This window comes from Phyllostomus hastatus, unplaced genomic scaffold, assembly GCF_019186645.2.
Source record: "Phyllostomus hastatus isolate PE091 unplaced genomic scaffold, TTU_PhHast_1.1 phas_contig_150, whole genome shotgun sequence".
Taxonomy (NCBI): domain Eukaryota; kingdom Metazoa; phylum Chordata; class Mammalia; order Chiroptera; family Phyllostomidae; genus Phyllostomus; species Phyllostomus hastatus.
In genome coordinates, this window is record NW_025333611.1 from 28,681,098 (window position 1) to 28,694,114 (window position 13,017).

At 42.3% G+C, this 13,017-nt stretch overlaps 1 protein-coding gene and 1 pseudogene across 3 annotated transcripts in view; one reads left to right on the top strand and one right to left on the bottom strand.

Moving 5' to 3' along the window:
* Window positions 1–13,017, top strand: part of SIL1 (SIL1 nucleotide exchange factor) — a 225,159-nt gene that overhangs the window by 30,008 nt on the left and 182,134 nt on the right. The window lies entirely within an intron of this gene.
* On the bottom strand, window positions 6,797–10,609 carry LOC123812806 (annotated as a pseudogene).

Genomic DNA, 13,017 nt, shown 5'->3' on the forward strand with positions numbered 1-13,017 from the left:
TCTCCTGCACCCTGCTGACCCCCCCACCCCTCCCCGCCCCTGCGGCAGAATGGACAGTGTCACCTACAGTGACCTGTAGCTTTGGAATCTGACGTTGGCAGTTCTAGCCTAGTGGTTTGGGCAGAATTTGGGAGCATGTTTTGTGCATGTGCTGCTAGATGAGGAAATAGGGCCTTTTTGGTTTTTGGTACCATCTTCCTTTCCCTTGCCTGTCTAGCCCCTGTGAGCCCTGTTGCCAGGGGAAATGGAGAAATCTTTCCATGATTAATTCATTATTCTATGAAGTTATAAAATAAGCATTTCAGAGCAAGATGTCAGAGAGTCTTCCTGAAGTTCCCATGGAACAAGTGACCTTTCAGTTATATTTTTTTCCAACATCTTTGGGGACCCATTTGAAGAGAGCTGAAGCAATAATTAGGACTTAAGCAAAGAAAACTAATTTGGAGCCAGAATAATTTAATGAGAAGCTTAAAAAATCAGAACCAACTGATACATAATAAATAGGAATTTGAGCTTTGTTTTCATCTTACTTATTCCTTTCCTTTTTGCATTATGATGATGATGATGATGATGATGATGATGATGGTCATTATTATTATTATTTGATCCTTCCCAAGATTTGGGTATTCTCCATTATTTCCCTGGTGTGGAATGAGGATCTTGGTGACAACCTGCTGAGACTTAGGCAGGGAGCAGAGGTGGGCTGCCTTTAGGAATTGCTAAATCCAGGGGTTTGGGTTCATCTGGAGAAAGAGGTAAGCTTGCTTTCATTTCTAGATCCATTTGCATTCCCCCAAGGATTCTGTGGGACTGACTCTATTTGACAGATGGTTCTCTCTAACAAATGAAAGAAAATTTCTGGATGGTTCTAAGAGCATTTTTGCCTGTCTTTCTGAGCAGTGAGAGGCTCAAGTAAAAGATGTGTGGATTTGTCTCCTTAATGTCTTTCTTTAGGTGACAGTAGTAAGGCTCCCAGTTCATTTGGGAGGCAGGTAGTTTGATATAATAGGTAAGAGCTTGGGGCTTTGGAGTCATATCTGTTTTCTAATTCCGTCTCTGCCACTGGTTAGCTTGTGACCTTGGAAAATGACTTAACCCCTTGAGTCTTAGCTTCCTCTTCTGTAATGGGATAGTGGTAGTACCTTATGACATAGGGTTGTTGTGAACCCGATGTACATGGAATAAATACTCTTTAAATGTTGCAATATTGTTATTTTGAGATACTGATGGAAAATCAGACAGCCTTCTTGGCAAGGGAAAAGGAGGAAGTTGTTAGAAGAACCTTGAAGGACAATCTAGGGTTGGGGGGGGAAAAGCATCTAGCAAAAAAGAAAAATAGGAGAACTCTGGGTACTCTAATGAGTTACCTATTGTTTTATTATGTTAATAAGTCCCAGGTATTCCCCTTTGCTAATCCACCAAGCTGGTTCTCCCGGAAACCCTAAGCTGGATACTGACTCCTCAGCCAAGATCGAATCGCCATAGCAGCCACAATGTCCTCCGTTACCAAGACATTGTTATTTTTACAAAACCCACTGCCATGTTTCACCACCTGCTCTTTGAAGTGTTATAAATAATCAAAGCTGAGCCATACATGTCAGAATAGTTTCAAAAAGAACATTTTGGGAGCTGTACCTTTGCCCTGACAATGTGTTTATTAGCCTGCTTATTAATTCCAGGGTTGTTTAACTTGAGGCACCTCTGCACCAGACTGTTCACATCAACAAATCCTGAGGGCTCAGAGAGAGGGGCTCAGTGTGACTTTCTCCTTTTTTCTTGTCCCTGAGGAGTCATTAAGTGATGAACAGTGGGCAGGGAGGAGACTGAACTACTTGCAGCTGATGCTCCTCCCCCAAATGTGTCTGTGTGGGAAAGAGTAAATTGAAGGCTGGATGGTACAGAGCAACAGGGGTTAGGAGCCTCTAGATGTTTTGGAAAACAGTTCGGTATTGATACAAATAAATTAGATCAAAACCTTTGTTAAACAGTTTGGTTTGCTTTCACATCAAGATGTTAGACTCTGGGTTATTTCTCTCCTTATCTGATAATTAGAATACTTGCGCTGTTAGTTCAGCCCCTGATGTGGCTTTGCTGTGATATGGGATGGGGAAACAGGCTTGTCTGAGGCACTGCAGCAGATGGGTTGTCAGTGCTGATTACTTCAAACCTTGGCAGGATCACCCACCAGAGTGCTCTGATCTGTCTTGGGGAGGCTATGTGCAGAAACAGAACAAGGCACAGGGCTTGAAAGTACAGGCCTGGAGTCACAGATGCAAAGCCTGGCTTTGTCACTAGTTTGTTTCCTGTGGCTACTGTAACAAATTAACACAAACTTGATGGCTTAAAACAGCAGAAATATATTCTCTCTTAGTTTTAGAGGCCAGAAGTCTGAAGTCAGTATCACTGAACTGAAATTGAAGTGTTGGCAAGGCCACATTCCCTCCAAAGGTCCTAGGGCAGACTCTGTTCATTGCTTCTTCCAGTTTCTGGTGGCTGCTGACATTCCCTGGTGGTGGCTACATCACTCCACTCTTTAAGTTCACCATCTTCAAATCTTCAGTTCTCTCTGTGCTGTCTTCATGTCACCTTCTCTTATATACTTGTCCCAAATCTCCCTCTGCCTCTTTCTTATAAGGACGTTGTGATTATATTTAGGGCCTATTCAGATAATTCAGAATAATCATTTTAAGGCCCTTAATCATATCTGCAAAGATCTTTTTTCCCCCATAAGGTAACATTTATAGGTTCCAGGCATTGGGACTGATATCTTTGGAGGCCTCTTACTCTGTCTGCCACACTGGATGACTTTAGGAAGTGACTTTCACTAATATATGTTTGTTTCCTTATCTGTAAAATAAAAATGGTAATTGTATCTTCTATGCCTTGTTTCTGTGAGGCTTAAACAACACCTTATATGACAAACATTTGACATAGTTTCAAGTGTGTAGTTGTGCCTAGTACTTAGTATTATTTATATACATGTATATTATATATCACCATTATTGTCATTCAGCTCTCTTTTGTCAAAGGGAGAGAAATAGTTCCTTGGTTTATTTGACTTGGAACAGTTTATCCCTCACACTACCCACCATGGCCCCCAGCAGCCCTAGGATCTTTGGCCATTATGTCCCACAGTCAGCAGGTGTGTTCCCAAGGCCACCTTCTTACCCAGACCTTCATTTTTCACCGTGGGCTAGTCTTTGGGAACAGGCCTCACCCTTCAGATTCGAGTGTGTCCCTAAAAATTTATATGTTAGAACCCTAACTCTTAATATGGTGGTATTTAGAGGAAGTAATCAAGATTAAATGAAATAATAAGGGTAGGATCCTGATTTGATAAGATTAGTGTCCCACTCTCTGCACCCACACACTGAAGAAAGGCCATGTGAGTACATAGGGAGAAGGTAGCTATGAACAAGCCAGAAAGAGCACTCTTGCTAGAAACCAAATGGGTCAGAACCTTGATCTTGAACTTCTGACCTCTAAAACTGTGAGAAAACAAATGTTTGATTTTTAAACCACCAAATCTATGGTATTTTGTTATGGGAGCCCTAGCAGACTAATACGGAGGTATAACCTGGCTTATACCCCCTTGTGCTCAGAAACTTAGGGAGAAGCTTGGAATCTGGAATTATTCCCATTTACCATTCAAGGCAGTTTGTTGTGTTGCTGCTTTCCATGGATAATTGTAACTCCATAATGAAGCATGGAAGAATATTATTTTTGCAGTGGTATTTAGTATCTGATAGCTATTAGCCAAAAGGTACATGTCCCCACTGAAGTATCATAAATATATTTTATCTATTCTGTTACCTGCTATTTCATGAACACATCCCTGAAGCATTTTAATACTGTTTTTCATACTTGTCTTCAAGTGAGGAATTATTCTGATTTGCAACTTTGGGGGATAATTACTATGTTCATTAATTTCTGTTCTTCCCCTCCATTTATTACTGGTTTCTTGAGAAAACTTTTTCCTAAATCTACACCAGCCAAGATAGGTCACTTGGTTAAAAGGGTATTTTATAACACTGGTTTTCTCTGGCTCCCTTGGCACACTGATGGGAGAGCTGTGTCAGCATCTTCTTAGCTGGGGTGACTGTTTCCTTGGTCTGGTCTTAGATGCATAAGAGGCTTTTGTTTGAGGGGGGGGCAATGCTCAAACCTCTGGGTACATTTCAGAATTTTTTTTATACTGGAGTATTCCTGAGCAAGGCTCAGGAGAGGCTTATCTGGTTTTCTTTTTCTTTTTAAAAGATTTTATTTATTTATTTTTAGAGGGAAGGGAAGGAGAAAGAGAGGGAGCCATTAATGTGTGGTTGCTTCTTACATGTCTACTACTGGGAGCCCAGCCCTCCACCCAGGCATATACCCTGACTAGGAATCAAACTGGCAATCCTTTAGTTTGTAGGCCAGCGATCAATTCACTGAGACACACCAGTCAGGACTCACCTGGTTTTCTTATCAGAGATTGAGTCATGAGCAAAAATTAAGCATGTGTTAGGTATAGAGCATTGTGTGTGGCACTGTGGGGGACATGGTTCTTGGCCCACAGAGTTGTTCGGTAGATGCTGATTAAGTGAATATGTGACTGGTTAGAGCAGACTTAGTATTCATAGAGACTGGAAGGCAAGCCAGGGAGAGGTTCAGTGACTGGGGGCTTGTGGGTGAAGGGTGCTATAAACCTCCCTGGAAATCTAACAGAATTGGGAGCATCTTTTTGAAGGCTCTTGAAATTGCAAGAGGAAGTAGAGAAAGTCTGTGTTGAGAATGGTTAATTTTGCTTTTTTAAAAAAATTTTAGCCTATTATGTTCTGTGTAAGTGCACATGTTTCATAAATGTGATCACCCAAGACAGTTGAGGGAAGAGATGGAAAAATAGTAGTTTAGATTCATTGGCTCAGGGTAGGGTAGAGGCAGGGATGTATGTGAATAAGAAGCCTGGGAAAAGAACTGAAGAAGGTGAGAAAGAAGCCAGAAAAGATTTGAATTAATGTGGAACTGAAGAGGAGCCCAGCTTAGAATAGTCTGATCTGGGCTAGATATCCAGGGAAAGAGCACTGGAGGGATTTTTGTCTGTAAAAATGAGAAGGGATAGAGAACAGTTAGCCTGGAATAACTGGAGAAAAGGGAACATTGGAAAGAATAGCTTAATTTTCTCACTGCCCACACCCCATGTATCTGTCATTATTATGACCTGTGTCATATCATGTGGCAGTTATTTGCTTATATGCCTTTTTTTATACTAGAAAGTGGGAGAGGGGGCTTGATCATCTCTGTGTCTCAGTTACTTAACGCTGTGTTCAACACATAGCACGGATGACTGATGATGAGCATGCTTGAGGTTAAGGCCTTGGTGAGCCACTCATTAAGACTGAAGTATGAAGGGTAGGAGTAGGGTAGAGGGGAGATAAGCACATAATTGGCTTTGGGGGTGACTGAGGATAAAACTAAGAAGCGAAGCCTGACACATAATCTAAACCATCCTTCAAGAATTTATTAAACATTGCTTTTGTGTTAAACTTCAAGCTAGCTGGGTGGAATGGATGTGGTCCTTTTTGGACAACTGTTATATACAAGAAAGTGTAATTAAGTGCTATAATCAGAGAAGTACAGGTGCTGTGGTAGTACCTAATCTGGACTAGTGGGAAGGGCCTCTTAGAGGAAGTGTCTTACAGGACGAATAGGAATTTGCCTGATAAAGAGGAGGGGGAACAGAGTTCTGAGCAGAGGGTCAGACATGTGTCTGAAAGTGGGAGACAAGATGTCTTAGGGCATTGGAAACAAAAGTTCCGTAAAGCCAGTTGTAGGCAGGGAGAAGAAAGAAATAAAGCTGAGGTGCCAGTCTAGGTTGGATGGTGGAGGGTCTGGGTATGGAATTTGGCCTTTATCCTGAGGGCTATGGAAAATCATTGAATGTTTTCAAGCAGGGGAGGGTAGGAGCAAATTCATGCTCTGGCTATAGAATAAGACCGCTAATATTTAATTTAGGTATATACTGGTCATTTGCTGATGTTCTACCTCAAGATCTTTTGACACTGCAGCAGTGTCTCCCATTTGCTCTAAAACACTGAGTGCTATAGCCTGAAGTGTGGGTGGAGAGTGTGGCCTGCCACAGGCCTGAGGCCCTAGTGTTTGATCTCAGACCCAGAGCCCAAGGTTGTGTTGCTTAGTTTATGGTTTTCAGGACTTTAGCTCTCACTTCATTCCTTTCACAGCCGCTTAAAACTCCTCAGCCACTGCACATTTTTCTGCTCTGTGCTCTCAACAAATTGAAAATTTTTATGACAATGTCAAATCAATGGGAAAAGTTTTGAAAAGTAGGATTGAGAAATAAAGACTTCTTTGCCTTTTCTCCCTGCAAGGGAATTTGAAAAATATAGAAATTCTAAGTTATATGTTAAATATCCTTGGGGTTTCCTTTCCTTTCCTTTTGAAAGTGTTTTACATTAACCAAAAATCCAACAGAGATGCTTGTGGGAAGATAATTCCTTTTGGCTGAAGCTTAAGCTCCACATTGTGAGCTTTTTAATTTTCTTTCATCGGCAGTGAGTTGGGACCCAACTGTGCAGTCACCAGAGCTCATCACAGTCCTGTTGCTGGGCAGGTTATCTCTGTGAATCTATATGTTTTCCCCTTGTACCTACCTAAGGAAAGCCAATTTAAATCAATTTTTAATCAAAGAGATGAATGACAGATTTTTCCTTAGAAAAGAAACCTCAAGGCCCCAAAGTACTGGATATAATAAAAAGTGAAATTTTTATTTGCAAGTGTGCCATTAGGCATGGCTTTAATGTCAGGAAACAGTAGGTGCTTTTATTTTTATTTTTTTGACTATGTGATGGAACTTGTGGCCCTTTCCAAGGCCATGGCTCTTGCAGCTTGCAGATGTCAGCCCTTGCATCTTCCTGTGCTTGTGGACTGGTAGGTTATCCATCGGGTGTCAGGATTCCTTCAGATAGTCTTGTGGAATGGATCAATGAGCATAACCTCAAAGAATCTGTATGTGGAATCTTCACCAGCCCAGTAAGAATTCAGGACTCTCAGAGCCCTACAGTGGTATCCAGCTTGTCCATTGGCAACAGACTGAAGGCTTTGAGCAAACTTTAGCTTGTTAGCACCATGATGGACAGGCTTGCTGTAGGTTGCACCCTTAGGAACAGGGTTTTTGCAGCTACCACAGTGCACATGAATCTGATATATGATATAACCTTGCTTCACCTTCTATCCCAGGCTGTGCATTATCAGATTGGGTGGGGCAGGGGGCCCTGTGAAGCTCAGAGTACTGCCAGTAGTGCACCCTGAGAAGGCAGTGCATTACATTGGACTGCTTCTGGATGTACCTGTGATCACCCACATTGGTTAGCTTGATGGTTGTAGCCAGATGGAATGGAAGAGCCTTTCTCCCACCCAGGAAGTGCTCTTAAAGTTGTATTTGGAAATATTCCAGATAGATGAACAAGAGTGCCTTTATGCTCTGCCCCTCTTCTCTTTTGTAGTTTGTGCATGCCTGTACCTTGCACAGGTACATAGTACATGGTAGGTGCTGGTGGCCTATGAATGAATGAAAGGATGGTTTTGTACAGTTCTTTTTTTCTCTTCCGTTGTCCCTTCCCTCCAGCTCCTCAGCCTGCCATTTGTTCATTTCTTTATCCATTCAACATACATTTATTCTTTTGGGGCTAGTCTGCAGTCCAATGATAGGGAATGGGATGAAGGGAAGTTTCCATTGATTTGAGGCTGAGATGCATGACCAGATCTCTCCTTTTTCAATACCTGTTTTGTCCTTTATTTTGGGAAAGTGGTTTCTAAGCTATCAGTACTAACATCATCCTTCTGAAAGTTGCTTTCTTCCACCTGTTTTGGTGGAAGGAAATGGCTTCTTTCATGTTGAGGGAGGGTGACAGAGTAGGGATAAAGACTTCAACTCAGTGGCTACCCCTATAGTAGGTCTCCATGAGGTGGAGCTGTGGGGAGCCAAGCTTGCCTCACCTGGGATTTAATTCTCATAATCGTAAGTCCAGTCATGGGCTCCCAAGTCATCAGAATCTCTAGAGGACTCATGCCACACACCGAAACCTCTCTGCAGCCCACATTGCAGTTACTACTGTGATGGAATGGGCTGCTTGAGTACAGAAAAAAGCTTTTATTGATAGTGTTTCAGAGGGGTTTAGAAGGCTGGATTTGGGGTATTCCAGGAGCCCTGGACTGAACAAATAAGAGATTCATTAAAGCTGTGTGTGCCTTTGATTTCTTCATGGTGCTACTCAGCTTGGTTCTTGCATCATTGAAAGTCCACTTGAGTTGCCCTCCCCTGAGAGGATGGGGGTGGCTTATAGCAATTTGGGCAGGTGAGGAGGAAAGGGTTTAGCAGATAAAATTGACAGTAATTGGTGATGGATGGACAGGAGTTGGAAGGTCAGTTTGGGGAGAAAGGAGGGAGGTGTTGAGGAGAGCTCCTGGGTTTTTGGCTTGCACAGTAGAGCTAGGCGACTTGAGAGGATTAGGAGTGTAGGGGAAGAGCATAAGCTTATCTTTGAACTTGTGGAGTATGAAACCTATGAGAAGAGAGTAGACAGGCATATCCCTCAGGGAGAGGTGGCACAAAGACTGTCTAGAATCTTAGACTGCTTTCCTGTTCAAGTTATCTACTGGAGTTTTAGGCCACTGTGAGGGGTAATTAATACCGTTCAACTCCAGATTCTGTTTACTGGCTCTTTTTATTAATAGATGCTGAGAATTTGCAAGAGCCAACAAACCACTCAACTGTAAGGCAAAGCAATTTGTTTATAAGTAGAGTTCACAAACACTGGTGACTCTCTTATCTTAGCAGGTTTATAACAGGCTTCATTTTCCTCTCTCTGATCTCCCTTTTACCAAGGGGCTGTTCTAAAAAGGAGATTCCGGAAGTTTGCTAAAAGACAGTGCAATGAGCTATGTGTTTGAAACTCATCCAGCCTGCCTGGCAAAAGGAGTTCTTGTCTATTATGATGTCATTCGCCATGAGCCTTTTGCTCCAGCTGTTGTTGGAGTATGTGCTCATTCCTATAGTCTCATGCCTCTGGGTCTTTAAAACACACTCTTGTTTCTGGGATGCCTTTCTCATTGCCTTTGTTTGGTTGATTCTTTTTCCTCTTTTAATTTTTAAAGCTCACCTCTTCCAGGAAATTCCCCTTGACCCTGATCTCCTAATGGAGATATCTGTTCTCTCCTGCCTCAGAGCCCTCTAGTTATCTCTCTCAGGCTCTTTCGACCCTATAGTAGTTATAGTGCTTGTTATATAACTACTGATTTACTCATCTATCTCCATGGCCCATCTGGAAGCTCCTGGAAGACAGGATCCCTATTTACTTAGTCTTTGTATCCTAGCACTTGGCACATGTTTGGGATACAGCAAGTCTCAGTAAATATGTGTTGAAAGATAAATAATCTGCTGGTTTGAGGTGGTGACAACTGAATATATATTCTGTAGTAAGCAGTAAGGATTTCTTCATCTTTTCACAGTGCACAGATTTTTGGTCTTTTGTTAGCTCTCCTATATGGGAAAATGAACAAGGTCTTTGAAAAAATATTTTTCTGGATTGGTGTGGCTGTTAACTGCTCATCTGGGTTTGAAATGGCTTTGGCACGGGTGTTAACTGCAGGTAGTAAGTGAGCAGTGTGTCTGGGTTGCATGGGTATAGTACTCTTCTGTTTTTCTGGATGCTCTCCACGTTTTCATGAGCTACAATCCAAACATCTGGCTTCTCTGAAGTCAGGGTTTGTGTCTTGTTGTTTATTGAAATGGTTGCCTTTCATGGTAAAAGTCTGTAATACTAACCAAGCTTCTTCTACAGTGTTTTCTGTGTTGGCATAACCAGAGGCTGCAGTAGCTGTTTTAAGGAGAGCTACCACAAGTGGAATTCCTGAGCAGTGAGAATCAGGATGGAATAATTGGGAAGAATTGCCTCCACTTTGTGTCAGGGCAAGGCCCTTTAGGCAAAATAGAAGAAGGTGTAGGGAAGGTGATGATGACAGAGACAAAAGAGTAAGGCCAACTGATAGGTGAGGTGCTAGTTTTGTAAGGAAACTAGAAAGAACCAGAGCCCCGGCTGTAAGGGTGAGGCAAGGGAGGACTTCTTGGCATCTGTCACACCATTGATACTGTTAAAATGATAGTCTTACTCATGACCCAGTGGGATTGGGTTCAAAGCATCTGCTGCCTGTAACTTGGGCTCCAAATGCTTACTGATTATTGGCCAAACGTACTCTGCCTGGAGACTGATTGTGAAGCCGATTGTTTCTAGGTTATATTTACTTGGGCGAGTTGCTAGCTGGCATGTCATTCCCTTTTAGCAAATCTGGGGCTGTGAGAAGGCAGCTGGCAAGTCATCCTCATAGAGTCTGCTGCAGCAAGAGAGACTTCCGGGGTCCTGCTGGCATCCCCATCACAAGCGCACTCACTGGAACCCAGAGGCTTCAGTCTAGGATGTTGCTGTTGGCTGAGCTGTACCCCTGTCAGTTGCAGGCTGATGACTCCTGGCAGGCTGGGATTTGATCGGTGGCATCTTGCAGAGCCTCCTGACACTACCTGCTGTTGTGAATCCTGTTGTATCTCTCTTGTACACATCCTTGAATATCTTGTGATATACCACTCTTAAGAAGAACCAATATTAGAGCAAAAGTGTCTGTCTTGGGGTTTTGTGTGCTTAAAAAAGGTACACTTTAAAAAATGTAGCCCGGTTTGGCGATTTTCCATGTTCAGAATGTGTTTGTCATGTTTTTGCTGCCCTGCAGAGACCAGCAGGGCTGTGAAGAGAAACCACCTTGTTAGGAGACTCTAGAAGAAAACGGAGCTCTGCTGGCACTTCTCCAGGGATGTGGGCTTCTCCCCTTCTAGACTGCCAAGGCCAGGGCTGGGGAACTGCTCCGCAGGGCCATGTGCTCTGTGCCAGTGTCCAGGGATCTTAGGGAATTTAATTAAATAACAAGTAGACTAGGGGATGTTTAAAGTTGGATTTTTGCCGGGTTAGATTTCCAGTCAGAGCACATACCCGGGTTGCGGCTGGGTCCCCAGTTGAGGGCACTCCAGATGCAGCTGGCAACTGATCCATGTTTCTCTCCCTGTCTTTCTCCCTCCCTTCTCCTCTCTCTGAAAACAATTAGCAATAAAAATAAAATCTTCAAAAAAGTTAGATTTTCTTGACATTAAATGGTTATTTAAATATTAATTTATTAGTGCTTTTTAATATTGCCTCTTGAACTCAAGTTTGGTTACTGCAGTTGACATAGATATTTGACAAACCCAAGTTCATTCAATGTGGAGGTGTGGGGCACAGTGGACCTGAAGCAGGAGGGGGAAGAGAGAACATATTTACAGCTGCTGAAATAATTCAGCTGTTTCCCTTGTTGATTACTCTCCTCCTCTGTACTGCTTATGCAGTAAATTGTTAATGGGATGGGCTCTTGCTGTGCCAATCAGAGTTGAGATGAGGCCATTTTGATTGTTGGGAATAAAGTCTGAGATTGGGAGGAACATTTTAAGTTTGAAACTAATGCCACATTCCCTCCACTCAATCCCAGCACAGAATCTAAGCTTTGGGTTTGATATGAGGGCTGCATCCTGTTGGGTGAAAGCAGGCACTGAACTGTTGTTGATTGGGTAATGAGGAAAGTGAGAGGAAAGTCCAGGGCTAGGGTTCAGTTTACAGAGTTGCAGACAAGCTGAGTTGCCCATAGACAAAAAAGTTGACTTTGGTCTGGTTGGCAAGCCCTTGTAATGTCTCTCTTCCTGAAAAATCTGCTCTGCACACTTGCCCTGGTGAATGTCATTATCTTGGATTAAGGTGTTCATCTCTCTGCCCACCCATTCATTCACTTATCATCCGTACTTCTATTGAGTATTCTAGAGCCTACACTAGCTAGGGAAGGAACAGTGGATGAGGAAGGAGTCCTTGCCGTCAGGGAATGTGTATTGGGTTGGCCAAAAAGTTTGTCTAGTTTTTTCTGTATGATGGCTCTAGTAGTGCTTAGTTGTCTTTAACTTCATTCAAAACAGTTTTGTTAGATTGTGCTGTGAAAGCTCTTATATCAGTGGCATTTTATTATTTTTAAAAGATTTTATTTATTTTTAGAGAGAGGGGAAGGGAGGGAGAAAGGGAGAGAAACATCAGTGTGGTTGCCTCTCACATGCCCCCTACTGGGGACCTGGTCCACAGCTGAGGCGTGTGCCCTGACTAGGAATCAAACCAGTGACCCTTTGGTTCACAAACTGGCACTCGGTTCACTGAGCCACACCAGCCAGGGCTCAGTGTGCATTTTTAAAAAACTTATCAAAATTGGTGAATTTTTGTATAACCATTTTAATATTGAAGGTGCAAGAATATACACAACATTTTTGGCATATTATGCTTTATTATTTCAAGAAAGGTAAAAATTCTCTATCCCCACCCCTTGATGACCTCTGATCTACTTTCATCTCTATGAATTTGCCTATTCTAGATATTTTATATAAGTGGAATTATATAATATTTATCCTTTTGTGTCTGGCTTATTCCACTTAGCATACTGTTTTCAAAGTTCATCCATGTTTTAGCATGTATCATAACTTCATTTCTTTTCATAGCTGAATGATATTCCATTTTAATGTAGGTTAATAATAAATAATGCAATAATTAGTAAATTAATAATACAAGAATAAACTGTGTTTCGTCAACTTCCAACTGTAAATCTACTTTTGCTCACCCCCATATATACCACATTTTAAAAATCTATTTTAAAAATCTACTCGGTTATTGATGGTTACTTAGATTTTTGCTACCTTTTGACTGCTGTGAACATTCACATGCAAGTATCTGTCTGAGTCACTATTTTTCAGATATTTGGGCATTAGAAGTAAATTTCTGTCCTGGCAGGTGTGGCTCAGTGGATTGAGCACTGGCCCGTGGACTGATAATTCACCAGTTTGATTCCTGGTTGGGGCACATGCCTGGGTTGCAGGCCAGGTCCCCAGTTGAGGGTGTGCAAGAGGGAACTGAC